The sequence below is a fragment of the Physeter macrocephalus genome, chromosome 8, assembly GCF_002837175.3.
Source record: "Physeter macrocephalus isolate SW-GA chromosome 8, ASM283717v5, whole genome shotgun sequence".
Lineage (NCBI taxonomy): Eukaryota > Metazoa > Chordata > Mammalia > Artiodactyla > Physeteridae > Physeter > Physeter macrocephalus.
In genome coordinates this window covers 14,288,728-14,300,731 of record NC_041221.1, presented here as the reverse complement: position 1 = coordinate 14,300,731, position 12,004 = coordinate 14,288,728, and positions in this window count along the sequence as shown.

Genomic DNA, 12,004 nt, shown 5'->3' with positions numbered 1-12,004 from the left:
CAACACTGGAGTGTCAGAGCAAATCGATCGTCCTCACCTACCAGGCAAAGCTGACGACTTCTGCAAGAATCCTCGGGTTTAAGTGACACAAATAAAAAAAGGGGTCTCAACTCTTAAGCACGTGAAGTTCAGAACCCAAGGCTCCAGGAGAAGGGGGACCGTGCTGAAGCCAGAGGCGCGCAGGCAGCAAGTCAGCACCTCGTAACAACGGGACTCAGAAAACGCACACGTGGGAACGCCCTCCGCCCGACCGCGAGCTCCAGCGAGGGCGCCGCTGCGCCTCAGTTTTCACACCCGATAACGGGCCCACCAGTCGCGCACTCCGTGAGCGGCCAGAGGACGGGAGCGGACCACCTCGCCCTGAGCAACAGCACGTGAGGTCGAATATCCAAAAACATGTATTTTTGCACTTCTGGGATGAAGAAATAGAACTCGGTTCCCCATGTTGTTTGTCACCAGATGGCCGGTCACTTTACTTTTCTCCTGAGCCTGCCCAGCTGGGTAAGCGACCTGGGAGCCGGAAGAAGCAAACCTCCCAGAGATCCTGCTTTGCTGTGGCTGGACCCTCTCCCCAGTGAGCCAGCACAGGGCCTCTGTGCAGACTGGTGTGACCCACGTGCCGGGCTAGGAGCAGAGCTGGCATCGTGCCTGCTGGAAGCTCTAGCTCCCCAGCCCTAGGGGCTCCAGGCTTTCCCTCCTGGACGCCCACCTCCCGGGGCTGCACAGGGAGTGAATACAATCCAGGCAGAGGACTCCACAGGGTTCACGCACTGCGGACGGAGTGGGGGACGAGGAGGACCAGGTGAGGACGGAAACTACCTGTTAATAATCCCCGATATGCTCGTCATCTACAAAAATTAAGTGATGTTGAGTAGTTTTAATATTTGATTCGGAACAATCAAACCCAGAAAGAATGTTCGGCTCAAGTACTACCTCCTCCGCGAAGACCTGGCAACTGCGAAGCCCTCCCGCCACCCAGAGGCCCCTCTGCCCCACGAGGGTGGGAGGCCTCCCCGCTCCAAGCCCCTGAGACGCATCCTGGGGTGATCTGTGGTCTCATGGGAAAGCACGCCACATGGATCTCCAACACCTGCCGTACCTGGTGAACCCTGCCTGCCTCCTGTTCCGATCCGTGTTTTATCTGTGTGCCATCTAACAGGCCGGAGCCTTTGAGGGCAGGAACCAAGAAAACCTCCAGGTATTCTCAGGCCCGAGCCACTGCCTAGTAAGAATGTGCTCAGTATTTTTTACTGAGTGTGGTAACCTCTGATCGATACACAGGCAAGGTCTACCAATCCTGGGATTCATTACAAGAAAACTTTATGCCACTAACTGTGTTAGATCACATGGTTTTCCTCAATTTATAAAAGAATTCTGGTGCTTTAACAGGTGTTTAAAGGTATTTTTTACTAAATATTAATCTTCATACGTGTGATATGTATATATGACTAATCTTAACGGTAAAGATTAAGCTCACAAAAGTAAAAGCCAATTGTGACTTCCAACTTGAAATCCTTGAGAAGGTTATAAAGTGGCTCAGCTAAACTGACCTTTGCACTTGTCAAGGAAGGGTTGACTGGGATATAACTGTGTCAGTCGTAAGCAGTTATTTCAACAGTGGCTAATATTAAAGAACTCTCAGTAGTTCCGAGGCACCCCCAGGCGGGACCCTCTGAGGTGTCACCCACGGACCACGGTTCAGACGCTCTGTTAGATAAATTCCGCTGTCCCAGGCCATTTCCTGGTAGTTTTAAGAGAGGAAGTTCTCCAAGCACTTCCTTTTAGGGCCCATCAAAAGTAAACAAGAGGAGTTGAGGGCAAGGTGAACAATTAACATCCCATAAAATATTTTTATACTTTATTTGCACATATTGTCCCCCCAAATAGCCCTGGGAAGCATTCAAGCGAGGCGAGTAGATTTCCCTCTTCACGGATGTAAACCACGCAGAGTCCAAGGGCGTGCGGCACTCAGACACCCTGGCCTCCAGCCCCGGTGACCTTCCCACGGCCCCTCTGGCCCCCACGCCTCCAGGTCACCCTTCATCCTCCGGCAACCCCCCCGGCCTGGCTCTGGGATCTGACCCCATCTGCCCAGGACGCCGACTCGCCATGCCATCTTGCAGGAGTTACCAACCGCAGGTGTCCCCGTTCTGAGCGCAAGCCCCCGCCCCCAGCCGGGAGGTGACAGGGGCGTCTGCAGACGCCTGCCGGCTGCTCCTCGTCGTCCCCAGCTCGCCCACAGAGATGGGCCACGAGGGGCCGTGTCTCGCTGCGCAGCTCCACCCGCCCACCAGGGAGAGCGGCTCCCCTCCCTCCCCGCAGGCGCCCCGGCAGGCCCCGGGCTGCCCAAAGCCTCCACGTGGCTCCTGCGCACCTGCCTCGCTTACGGTAAAGTGACGACCTGCTTTTACGCCTTTGCAAGACTAAATAAAACAGGCAACTCCGGAAAAGACACCCAAGACAGATCTCCGGAAAATGATGAGCCAATTTCTACCACTTCCACAGGAAAAAACGTGTTTTTTGCTTTTGAGAGCAAAGGGGAAGGTGTGCCACGAGCGGTGTCGGAGCACTACCCCTCTCCACCACCTCCCCGGCACTTCCGGAGGAGTCCGACCCCGCCACACGCCTCGCGGAGCGGGAACATGTAACAAGGCGGGAACAGGAGAGAAGCCAGGCCCGGGGAGCGCGCGGACAGGAGAGCCGCCCGGGGCCGCGGGTCAGCACGTCCACCGCCCTCAGAACAGCCACTGCAGTTTTACTCATAATTGCCCCCAAATGCCTGACTATCCATCGTCAGTAGAATGATGGCCAAACGGCGGAATGGTACACATGGCAATAAACTCCAACAGCACAGGGAGCCTCACGTGTAACGCTGAACGGAAGGGAACAGACACAAAAACGCGCGCTTTGATTGCATTTGTATACAACAAGCAAGCAAGGAAGCAGACCTACAGCCCAGAGCCGCGGCAGACGCGCCCGCAGGGGGCCCGGGGGCTCCAGCTGGGGCGGGGCTGCCTGAGGTGGGGGCCGGGGGAGGCTGCGGCTGTCAGGGCTCCGTTCCCAGCGCTCAGCGTCTCGGCCTGGGCGCAAGTGTGCTCTGTGCTAACAACGCCCTGAGCTGCGTATCCATGGTCTGTGCGCGTTCCCGTGTGTGACGCTTCCCAACAACAGCTCAAACGCAAATCCTTTAAAAAGTCACTGCAGATGAGGTGGAAGAGGAAGGAGAGTAAGAGCACAGAGGCCCCTGGAGAGACGTGCGCGCCCTCATCTCACACGAGAGCGCGGACCGCAGGCGGAGGAGCGGAGGCCTCAGCAGGGCACGACGGGGGGCCTCCAGGACAGGGATGGAGAGAGACGCGTGCCTTGCTTCCGTGAAGCAGGACAGGAATCTCTGTTTTCATAACATATCATGAGATTCAACGTGCTTGTTTATTACCTTTTTTTTAACAATGGTCAAAAAGTTGTCACCTATTCAAAATAAAATGAATCCTGACAGCAACCGTAAATAGAAATATCAAAGGTGCAATAAATGCTAGCAACTCCTTGACTGTTAGAACTTCCAAGGGGATGGCTGAGTGCTTAAATAGATTAGGATGACCCCTCAAAGTGCTACAGGTGAGGACTTGAATTAAAATAGATTCTTGCCAGTGACACGCGTTGAGTTCAATTCCTGAAGAACAAATAAATAAAAACCAAAGAGTAAACAAATCCTGCGCACTCTCGCCTCCTCTGGCTCTCTGACAAAATGGTCCTCGCGAGCAGCCACCCCACGTCCCTCGGTCTTGGAAACCTGCCGGACCGTGTGCAAAACACAAGCGCTACTCGGGATGCAAGTGTGCTGTTTTCCAATTTACTGAAAAAAGAATTAACAATTACTTCATCAAGTACACAGATCAACATTTTTTCAAGTTTGTTTCCTGAACGGAAAATGCACACGTCACCCTGAGGTTAATTCCACCACTTTCAGAGAGTCTACTGCTGAAAGTGGCTGCTCATCAAGGAAGAAAATTATGCACAGAAAAGAATCTCACATTTTCTTCTCAAAATCTGGAAGTGAAAAAGCCAAGTAAAAATAAATACAAAGCAAACTGACTAATTTGAGCTTCTTTTCTCCCTGCACTAGCTAATAGAGCAGAAAGCTAGAGTTTGAAAGAAAAGCGTCTGCGCTTTTTGGAGAAAGGCTGAGGATATAAATACACGCTCACATCTGACTCCGGGCTGGGTCGTGAGCCTCGCGTCTCCACCGCGCAGCTCGAAGGAGAAACTCCTCACCGTGCGGCTGGCGAGCAGCTCTGGAATGATCTGCTATAGGGCTCTCAAGGAAACCTCAGGAGTAAATGGACTATCTTTGCTGAAACTCAGATTGAGTCGGCTTTTCTATACTTACCGCCGAAAGCACACTAAGAGCTACAGCACAGCAAACCTGGAAACACGCAAAAGTCGCACGATTGGGTTAAAATACTGTGGCCACCTCCCCACTCTTCAACAACCGGAGGGCCCAGTCCCAGGAGGCCAGGTGCTAGGAGGGTGCTAGGAAGGAGCACAAACCAGCACCCAGCGGGAGGGGCGAGGAGGAACACCACCCACCCGGCCAGGAGAGCGGCTCACGACACGGAAACGGCGCTCCACAGGCCAGCGGTGCCACCGTCCTCACGCGTGAGCGTGCTCGGATGTACGCACGCGCGGTCAGGCGTGGCTGTGCAGACGGTGACGCACACGTGAGCCCGGGGCCCAGACTCTGCCCCGGAGCCGTGGCCCTGGCAGCTGCTTAGTCCTCCTCAGCTCCCTGATCCGTGATGAGAGCAGAGCAGCCGCGCCACGTGTGCCCCACGGCCGTGGACACGCCAGCCGGGTCTGGGGTACAAGGCACGCCCGTCCGTGCGCCCACGTGAGCCCGCGAGGAGGCGCCGCCCCAGAGGGTCACTGCGGTCTCCTCGGGGGGGGCAAGATGACTTCTTTTCTTCTGCTCGTCTCTATGGTCTGGATTTTCTACAGCGAAGCACAGGATTCTCACGGGAGAAAAAGCCTGTGGGCGACGGGGGCAACGCCCCACAGGAGAGGCAGGCGGAGCAGCCAGGCCCGCCGCCGCGCCCGGGACCTACGCGCCAGGCTCTGCGCCCCCACCCCCGCCAGCTGCCCCCTGCTGTCCCCACTCCACCCCTCCCTGGCCAGTGCCAGTGCGCCTGAGCCGACCAACTTTTGTTTCTATTTAACTTAAATGTAAACAGCCATGTGTGGCTAGTGGTGCTGCTTTAAACGTCCCTTTAATTCTTAGAGCCACTTGGGGAGGTGGCTCCAGGGATGAGGCACCTCTTCGTGATGAGGCATCTCTCTTCCCCTCCAGACGGTCCCCAAAATGAAACGAAGCTTCAAGGCCTGGCACGTAGAGCTGGAAGACGCCAGGGATGGGAGCTTCCGACGGGCGGTGCCACGCAGTGTGTAAAGGACGGCAGGTTGCCCCGCACTGCAGCGGGGCGGACGAGGGGGACGGAGGGGGCACGTGCACACCTGCCAGGCCCCTCATCCCCCCAAATCACCGCTTTCTCCCCTGCAAATGCATCGTCCGGGGTACGGGCTGGGCTGTGGCCAACAGGGGAGGGCTGAGACTGCCCGGTGCCGGCGGGGAGGAAGGGAGCAAACGTCCAGCAGCTGTCCGCGTGGCGCCACCGCGGGGTGGGCCCTGTCACCCTCTCCCATTGCTAACCCCTGGTATGGTCTCACGGCATGGGGCAGGGAGGCTGCTGCCCCACTGCTGGGAGCTGCCCAGGGCCAAGCTGGACCCCCGGTGAGAAGCAGACCTCAGCCCCATGGGCGGCTGGCAGGACGGACACTGCCCCCCACGTCCCCCGTACGGAGAGGGGCGCGGCTCCCGGCCTGGAAGGGGCCTCGGCCCGGGACCCTCTCTCTCCGCCCCCACCGCCCACTGGGCACAGGAGGTCCGGAGGCGGCACCGATGCAGCTCAGTGCCATCAGACCCTGCCAGGCTGTCCTCTCTGTGTGAAAAGGCCGCGTGTTCTCAGGCCCACACTTGGAACACAAAATCAGTTTTAAAATCAAAACAATTCGGCCTTTAACCAAAACCCAGGAGCAGAGAAGGCAGTCCACCGTCAGCAGCGGATGCCTGTGGTGAGACGGCGGCTGGAGGGCCGGGCCTGTGGTTCCGGACGCAAGGTTCCAGCCCAGCCCGAGACAAGGTTCTGACCTGCAGACGGGCCTCTCCTCCTCTCCGTCGGACTTCTTCAGGTCAAGCTCCTGAGACAGACCAACGCTCTCCGCACTGGCCACCTGAGCGGGCAGGCCCCCTAGGGTGACCCAGCTCGTGGACGGCTGGGGGGCTGCGCTGCTCAGACAGGTCACCACCCTTCCGCCGAACCTGCGCACCCACGGCGGTGCCTCCCTGCCAAGCAGAGTGTGAAATCCACAACGGACACGGAGCCACCCGAAGGCAAAGGGCAGCAGAACAGCAGCTCCTAAGCCTCAGGACTCCCGAGTGTGGGGATGAGGGAAGGACAAGAGGCCTGGAGCGACCCACGGCGCCTGTGAGGGGCCCGGGGGCCCAGCAGCTCGTGCACACAGCTTCCCAAACGCCCACTCTGTGGTCAGCACCTAACAACGACGAAATCTAGGGGCAGAGTTGTCACTTTCATCATAAAGTCCATTTCAAAGCCAACCGCGGGTTAGCTCAGAATCAACCACCGTGAACTCCAACGCTCTCTGTGGAGCCAAAGAGGCCCCTTCACCACCACTAAGCACGTACATTGTGACAGCGTTCAAAAGGGCTTTGGAATTTCTGCTAATCTGATGTGTGAGAAGCGGTACCTCAGTGAAGCTGAAGGGCCATTTTTACACGTGTGTGTGTGTGTGTGTGTGTGTGTGTGTGTGTGTGTGTCTTGTCTGTTCATGCCTTTTGCCTATTTTCCTACAGGATTTTGGCCTTTCGCTTCCCACAATTTTAAAATATTAATGACATGTTGTGTAGATTTTTCTCACAAATGACCTTTTGTCATCTGACCTTATTGACAGTGTTGTTGTTTTGGTTTTGGTCAGGCATAGGCTTTTCATCGCTCTAGTATTTTAATGTCATCAGTTTCGCCATTGTTTCTTTTGTGGACCCTGAACCCCGAGTTATACTTTTAACAGCCTTTCCCACACTCAGGTTATACTGACGCATGTTTCTAACACTCGAATAGTTTCCTCTTCACATTCAGCTCTCCGATCCATTGGTACATGGTCTAAGGCATAAATCTAATGTTGTCTTTTACAAAATGGTGTCCAATTGTCCCCAAATCACTTGTTCAAAAGTTCACCCCGACCCAGCACTCTTAATCACACACTAGATCTGCATCTGTACTTGGGCTTCTGGTCCACTGGTCCGTCTGTTCTATTTGTGTCTGTCCTGCACCATCACCACATTACCTCACTTAGAGAGGCTTTACAGGACACGTTAACGTCCTTTTCTTAGCCCTTTCTGTGCTGAGTTTTCCAGGTATTCATGCATGCTTCTTTTTCTGTCAATTTTAGAATCAACGCGTCCAGCCCAAGGGAAAAAAAAGACTCTGGAGCTTGTATTTTTATTGGAATCACATTAAATTTGTAAACTTACTTAGCACCGCCACCTCGGTGATACTGCGACGTCCAAACCAAGAATAAGGCGTGTCCTTCCGTCTGCTCAAGGCTACTTTTGTGACTTCGAGGATCTGTGGAATGTTCTCCGCTCAGGTTTCGAACAGTGCTTATTCCGTTTACTCCTACGCATTCTGCTGTGGTACAGGGGCTGTCTCCTCCCCGATAACTTCTGGGTGGTTAGCTCTGTGTATGTGAAAGGCACGACTCGCGTCTGCGCGGTAGGTAGCTCCGTGTTCCTGCTACCCTGGCAGATTCCTCGGTTATGTGACGTGCTCTCCTCACTGAGCCTCTGGGCCATGCTCTCCGCGCAGTGGCCTCTGCACAAACAGTGCAGGGGTGAGGACCGAGCCCACCCCAGCGCTGCAGGGGTTCTGCTGGACAGTACCGCCCGGGTTTGCTGGGGGAGCTGCAAACAGGGACGGCTTACGTCCTCTCATCCACACTCCGCGCCTCTGCGTCCTCTCGCTCTGCTCCCAGCCTGGCCGGAAGGAGCACTGCGGTTACAGCAGTCACGCCGCACACCCGTGTTTCCCGTGCCTTCCGCCTCCCGCCCTCCCTGTGGTCCACCGCCAGCCCCGCTCCTCTGTGGGGAGCACAAGTGGGGGGGGAGCAATGAGCACCTAAAATTTATTTTCAGTAAAACCTTCTTTACTTTTCTGGCTCTTATTTAAACCTTTGCCAAAACTTTTTCATAGAGAAAAACAAAACTGCCATACGGGACAAGCTGAATGACTGATATCTGTGGACCCTGAAAAAGAGATATTTTTAGATTTCTAAATGTTACTTTTATTAGAATTTGAAATAACGGGAAAACACACTCCGACTCCCATTCCACGGCTGCGGCACTCCAGTAACCCCACACTTAGCCGCGCCGTCACTCTCACGCTCGGGGGACGTGCGATTCCTTCGCCCCGCTGCTCCCTGGCTCGGGGCGCCTTCCGCTGGGAGGAGCCGAGTCCGCCGCAGACGCAGTGACCCGGTCTGTACAAGTGAAGTGGGCTGAACTTTTTTATGTTGCTGGGAAAATTCATTTTTTATTAATTTGTTGTTCTAATTGCCAAGTCACTCATTATTAGAAGAATAAGAGAAAAGGGGTCAGCCAACACGCCAAAGGTCCACGGCCTCCCGGGTGCTCTCCGGGGGTTACCGTGGAGACCACACCCAGGAAGCTTAATCTAGGCACCGCATCGGTCAGGCCTATGCAAGTTCACGCGTCAGGATGGCTGTAGAGAAACGATCGTGAAAACACTTAGAATGATGAGTTAACTGACAGACTACATGTGTACTTAATATACTAGTCTAGGCTGCAACATGAAACAGGCCCAAAACCCGCCCTGAACACAGAGAGCTTTGTTAAACCCCAGAAAAGGGCTTTAAACTCAGCAGGCATCATAGGCAAGTGGAGAAAGGGACCTATTAAAAAAACCTCCCAAGGAATTTAATAAGCCTGTTTTTACAGGATACAATTGCAATTAAGACAAAGAAAGGAATTAATACTGCTGTGAAAAAGAAAAAAAAAAAAAAAGGAACCAGCTTTGAAAGCTTGACACCCTATTGACAACGGTTGAAAATCTAAGACCAACTTTGTCAGCAAGCTGAGAAGTAAAGAATCTTAAAACGTGAAATGGCACGTAGCGTTCTCCTCAGGAAAGAATGGACACCAGACTGTGGATATGCCCCCGCAGCTGCTTCACAGAACAAAAGCAACAGTGTCACTAGCAAAACAGACTGAAAAAGCAAAGAAGCTGATTCCAGCCAAAATTTCTAGACAGGGCCTACTGTGAAAAGAGAACGCACCCGACAGGTCCAGAAAGCCTGGCCAGGGCAAGGGTCTCAGCACTTCCCAGGCAGGCGAATGCCACCGTCGCAGGTCGGTCCCGCATCCTCCCACAGGCCCCAGGGGGTCTTCACAGAGGTGGCCAGTTACTGAAATACACCCACTTACACAGGTCCCTGTAAAGCTGGTGGACCAGAGAGCGCAGAACCAACACAACGTTCGGGTGCTTTAATTCTACACAACGTTCACAATGCTTCCCTGTTTCCTTAGGGCTAGCTCTCAGGGGTTCTCTCGTTTGGAATGTATTCAGTGAATTATCCTCTGAGAGCCTCGAGGTGACCAGCACGAGAGACCTGGCCTTCCACCTTAGGTTATCACACTTAAAGGGCCAAAATGAAACCGAACGTTCCTCGAAAAACATAAATGACACAAACAACACAGTCAAAAGTTGAAAATCGAAGGCTCAATGACACATCTGAGGCCGCAGAAAAACCACACAGGAGGTGACCCAGCAAGCCCACAGACATGGCCCGCCCCGGCACCTTCACCCTGAGCTGGGAGGCGAGTTTCTTCCACTCCACCCTGCCCACCGACCCTACACTCGGCATTCGTGCCCTTCATTTGGGAGGATGTCCCCCTGGAGGAAATGCAGCCTGCGTGTTAAGATCATCAAACCCGAGACCCCTAGCGGCCGGCAGTCTCCCCAGAAAGCCTCCCGGGGGAGCGCGTGTGGAGGCGAAGCTCCGAGCAGAGCTCCTGGGCCGCTGTCAGGATGCTCGCCAGGGCCGCGTGTGGCATCTGCGCCCCACGGGCTGCCCGCCCGGCGAGGCAGAGCCCCCTTGTCCCTCCGACACTCCTGTGCTTCCAGCCCCTCACAGCGTCCCACTTGGCAAAACGGACACCTCGCCTTTGCTGGAGGCCACTGGCGGCAAGCGGGACAGGGTTTCAGCTCCCAGCTCCGGGAACCCTGTCCTCCAACACCTCCCCCTCCTGCCCCAGCCTCCATGCTCCCGCCCTCTCCAAGCCGCAGTCAAGCGGTCCCTGCCCAGACCCTAGCTGGGCCTCCACTGCCCCCATCTGTCCTCTCCTTTCTGGGGCCCTGAGGTCACTGGATGCAGTGGGCACCTGCCCCTTCCACTGGCCCTGGTCCTTCACACCCCGAGCTGCACAGAACGACTCCAACATCCAGGCTGACGGCACCTGGACGCCCCTAACTCCTCACAGAAGCCACCAGCCCCACACACCTGTGTCCCATTAAATCCAACCACACGCACCCCCAGTGTGGCTTCCTCTGGGCGGATTCGCAACAGATGCCCAAGGCCATGCAAGGCCTCCCAGCACAGGAGGGGGGACGGGGGAGGGGGAGCCAGTGGAAGGGGCTGGCCGCAGTCCTAACCGACTGAAAGTCTCACTTTTGAAAAATGTATAAACCTGTGTGACTTAGTGAGGACACTGCCGGAGGGACGCCTGCAAGTGAAGTCCCTGGAAACCCACAGTCACTAAGACCCTGGCCTCGCCCAGGAGTCCTCGCTGGCGATCTGACCCTTCCCTGCTGAGCGCAGTTTGCACTGGCAAAACCACAAGATACACTATCCAGGGCAACAAACAAAGGTGACGAATGTACGAGAAAACCAAGCGGATAGTTGCCACGGAAGTCAGGCTGAGGGACTTCCCTGGTGGTCCAGTGGTAAAGAATCCGCCTTCCAACGCAGGGGATGCGGGTTCGAGCCCTGGTCGGGGAACTAAGATCCCACGTGCCGCGGGGCAACTAAGCTCACGCGCCTCAACTAGAGAGAAGCCCCCATGCCGCAACAAAGACCCAACGCAGCCAAAAAGAAAAAAAATGAAAGTTGGGCTGATACTTAGGGCAGAGGGTGAGGACACAAAAGGAGTTTCTGCAGAATTATAAGCTTTTTTAAAAAACACTCTTTAAAGACTTTATTTTTGAGAACAATTTTAAAGAAAAGCTAAGATGACCACACGGTGATTTCCCACATACCCACCTCGTTTTCCCCTATTGTTAACATTTTACATTAGTATGCTGTGTTTGTTACAATTAATGAACCAATATTAATACACTATTATTGATGAAACTAGTAAGTTGTAGTTTATTCAGACTTTCTCAGTTTTCCTTGGTGCCCAGGGCTGGAACCCGTGTCCCCTGCATCGGCAGGCGGATTCTTAACCGCTGTGCCACATGGGAAGTCCCAACCTTCTTGTCTTTAATGACCTTGACGGTTTTGAGGACCAGTCAGGCGTTTTTCAGGACGTCCCTCAGTGGAGACCACAGAGGGGAAGGGCCTTTCTCATCACGTCCCGTCCGGGGTGCGTGCTGTCACGTGACCTGCACCGTGGACGCTGACCTCGGTCACCTGGCGCAGGTGTGTCTGTGCAGCTGCTCCCCCCTTCCCCACTGTCCTCTGGAAGGAGCTCTCCGTGCACACCCCGCACCCAAGGAGGGGCGACGCTCCCCTCCCCTCCCCTCCCCGAGGACGGAGTGTCTGCAGAACCACGTGGATTCTCCCGCAGAGCAGCTTCCCTCTCCTCCCGTTTCCTTATCAATCACTCATTTATGTCCGTTTGGACCCGTGGGTATTTATT